Source organism: Garra rufa, chromosome 8, assembly GCF_049309525.1.
Source record: "Garra rufa chromosome 8, GarRuf1.0, whole genome shotgun sequence".
Classification (NCBI taxonomy): Eukaryota; Metazoa; Chordata; class Actinopteri; order Cypriniformes; family Cyprinidae; genus Garra; species Garra rufa.
In genome coordinates, this window is record NC_133368.1 from 25670234 (window position 1) to 25674357 (window position 4124).

The following is a 4124-nucleotide window of genomic DNA, read 5'->3' on the forward strand; positions in this document are numbered from 1 at the left end:
CTGAGGACAACTGAGGGACTCTTATGCAACTATTACAGGGTTGTAAACTTTTGAACAGAATTGCATATATATATATATATATATATATATATATATATATATATATAATATATATATATATATATATATAAACTATTTTTTTTTATTATTAGTTAGTACTGCCCATGGTACTGCCCTTCAGAAGCTACAGAGGATACTTAGATGTTTCCCAGAAGACAAAATAAGTTAAATTTACCCTGATCTCCAAATACAAAAAGTTTTCATCCTCCAGCTCTTAATGCATTTTGTTTCCTTCTGGAGGATCAGTGACCTTTTGGACCTGGAAAGGGTTCAAATACAAAAAAAAAGGCTGAAAAACCACAGAATTTGTGGGATATGAAGGATTTTTCTGAACAACAGCAGGCAGGTTAACTGTCCAGGACAAACAAGGGACTCATGAACAACTATCACTAAACGAAACAAAACAAAAGCACAGCCTTGGATCATTCAGGTATCAACAGTAACTCAGTATTAAGAATCAAGTGTATGTAAACTTTTGAACGGGATCATTTTTATAAATTCAGCTAATATTTTCTTATGTGAACTATATGTATATGTATTTTATGTGAATTATCTTGTCAGAATCAGGTCAGTACTAAATAAAAATAAAACATAAATTTTGTGTGATCCCGTTTATTTTGGTAAAATAATTAATTTTTAGATTCTGCAAGGTGTGTATAAACTTTTGCAACTGTACATATTTATATACTTAAAAAAATACCTTGCAATTGTACCTTTAGTGTACTAACCTTGTAAATCTGCATTGTGCACAACTACTCCAAATAAAGTTTATAATTTTTATATCCTTAAGATTTGAGTGATATGTTAGTAAATATGTTAATAGATTTAAACTAAACTTAGTATAAAATAAATTATTTAAGTTTTAAAATATATATTTAAGTATTTTAGGGTGCTTTCACATCTGTGGTTCGGTTCATTTGGTCCGGACCAAGGGCAACAAATGATACATTGTAGCATTTTTCTGCCGTTTTGGGTCCTTTTCACACCACACTGATTGCTCTGGTCCGAACCAGTTGAAACGAACCAAAATGCAGTCATGTGACAACATCCACATCACTCGTTGGCCAGATCGTGTCATTGAACCACTGATCTATAATAGAGAATTATATAGATCAGTGTATTGAACGTATTTTCTAAACTGTTAGGCACGTTTTTTCAATTCGCGAACGCGCCGCATCGAGGTAAAAACATCTCAACTTTTCAGGATGCTGCAAGCACACCGCAGGTCATGTGACATGAACCAACCAATCAGCTTCATCCTTTCCCTTAATAACATTGAAAGCACTGGCAAGTTGGAGGAACAACTTATACAGGAATAAACATTTTTTAATAAATATAATAGCAGAGCTACTGCAAGCGATTTTTAATGCTGAAAAATCCATTTATCCTTTGCTGAAACTTAGCGTATTTATGGAGAGCGCAGGTCATGGTTGCTTAGCAACGGCAGACGCCACTGGAGCGCAAGCTTTCCACGCGTTTTTAGGCGCGACATGTGAACGGCACCTTAAACAATGAGAAAGATTGTGATGTTCTTGTGAGTTTTTGAAAGTTGGGACCTATATGATCATCAGACCAAATTTATGAGGCTCCGCACCTCCTCACAACTCCAAGTTTGTCCGCGAGCTGTCAAGGGGCTATGTTGCTAAAGCGCTAACTGTCAACAAATACTTGTCCTCATCCCATAATGAACAGCGCAGCAGACCACGGCAGCTGGATTAGTCCAAAAAGGTGCAGTACTTTTTGCGGTTGGGTCTGTTCAAGTTCGGTTCATGTTCTCACCATAAACGAACCGCTCCAGTGTTCGTTTGAAAGCGTACCGAGACCACCTCTTCAGGCAGGTCTCGGTACGCTTCTTTGGTCCGCTTTTGGTGCGCACTCGAGTGCGATTGCTATATTCACACCTGCCCAAACGAACCGCACCAACAGGGAAAACGAACTCTAGTGCGATTCAACCGAACTAAATAAGCCAGGTGTGAAAGCACCCTTAAATATATTTCTGTTTTACTAGGGTAGTTAAATGACAATTATTCAGACATGACTCGTGAGATATGGACTAGAATAGAGTGACAATTTTTTATTTAAGTTAGAGATATTTAGGCCTAAACTTTATTCCACAGAGGGCTTGTATAAAGACACCATGCTTGCAGTATTCTGGATGTCTGGGATATTCTTCATTTGGTCCTTCCTCACGGAACTTGTGCAAAACTTGCAAATACACAGTATTCCTGGTCACAATCAAGAAAAAAACATAAATCATGAAGGACAAGGAGTGCAGAAACCCTCCAGAGGATGCTGAGAAAGACAGAGAGTGAGAGAGATAAATGAAATAAACTACTGACAAGCATGAAATCTTTGAAATGATGGGATATGCATGATAGGAATAAAAAAAAAGGAAAGAGACGCACAGTTTCATTAACCCCTCGCCGTGGCTGAGTGCTATCAATCAGAGTCAACATTACAGTGCTCTGACATCAGACCCCTGCTGCTCTTTCATCAGTACATGATGAGCATCTCTCCAGAGGAAACCCATCTCTCTGAGGCCATCACACACTGCATGAGGCTGTTTATGTGTGCCTTTGACTTTAACAGATACTTTGTGTTTTTATGGATGAATTCACAGTATAAAAAAACTGTGCTCTTTTTTTAGCTGGTGCTACTGGAGTTTCCAACCTTAACACCATGCCTGTGATAATGAAAAACTGGAGAACTGGAATAAATGTAAGATTTTTTTTTTTTTTAATAGATTATATTTTAAATATGCAACAAAATGCTGAAATAATGGTCATTGTTTTATTAGACTTTATAAGTCCTGTCACCACTAGAGGGAGCGAAACACCATCTTTTTTTCTTTTCTTTTTTTGGTAAACTTTTTTGGTAAACTTTTATTGTATTTACATTTATTGTGTGCATAATTGAACTAGTTAAACTTTACAAAATGTTCTTTGTTATATTTTCTGAACTCTTATGGTACTGTATAAACATAAAACAGAATGGTAACGGATCTCTAATGAATTTAATTACAAATGAATCATTGTAAAATGTGTATAATCCCTAATATTTCCGTACCAAAGGATTAAAAAACTAAATGCCTAATTAAAAACTTATAAGTAAACTCCTCAAGTCAGTAAAAGTCACTCAGTCACTCAATTCTAAACAATGTCTCTTTATTTTCCAAAAAACTAGCACATAAAACGCTTTCTTACGCATTTGTTTTCACCCGGGAATGGTTTTACTATTCTGGTTTATATTTTTTTATATTGTCTGTGTTGTTGTCAGCTCTGTTTGTAAATGCTCTGCTGTATGGATAGCTTAATGCTAACGTTAGCGCTCGAGCATCATACACGTACCATATTCCTTTCGTTTCTTAACAGCTAAAATATTTGAAATACGCAATGCTGCTTTAACCGTGACTTGTATAGGATTTTAATAAAGCAGCAGTTACAATGCGAAAGAAAGAAGCCGTCGTAAAAGATCACGGAGAAATGGACAGAAAGGCTTCAGTGCACTGGGTGACGTATGTCAGGATGGCCGAGCGGTCTAAGGCGCCAGACTCAAGGTTCATACCTTCCTGTGAAGCGGGGTTTCTGGTCTCCGAATGGAGGCGTGGGTTCGAATCCCACTTCTGACAACAGTTTTATGTCGATCCAGTAAACCTTTAAATAATAGGATTCTACTTTTATTTTGGGCATTTCTAAGTTCCAGAGGTTCGTTTTCAACAAATGTAAATAGGACACTGTTTTATTAAAATGCGTATTTTAATTGTCTTCCTTTTAGACTTAAGTCATAAATCCAAAAAAAAAAAAAAATTTAAATCACAATAAATAAAATATCAAATAAAAACATAAAAGTTTGAATACTAAGTAATATAATGTCAATTTGACCACATAATGCTATTAAATACATTCCATAATTTGAGATGTGGTGAAAAAGATCCTGTGGTGGAAAAAAATTACAAGTGTGTGAAAAGTGTGTTTTTGGGAGAAAACGTCCACAAGACCAAAGGAACCCATATTTTGACTAAATTGACTAATTCAGCTAAAAGGGTCTTTTGTGAGAACATTTTG

The 4124-nt window shown here is 35.8% G+C and overlaps 1 non-coding gene across 1 annotated transcript; it reads left to right on the forward strand.

The window, feature by feature from the left end:
* The first annotated feature begins 3578 nt into the window (after positions 1-3578).
* On the forward strand, positions 3579-3688 carry trnal-caa (transfer RNA leucine (anticodon CAA)). Its single transcript has 2 exons — positions 3579-3616; positions 3643-3688. It is a non-coding gene; the product is annotated as a tRNA-Leu (tRNA).
* The last annotated feature ends 436 nt before the right edge of the window (positions 3689-4124 follow it).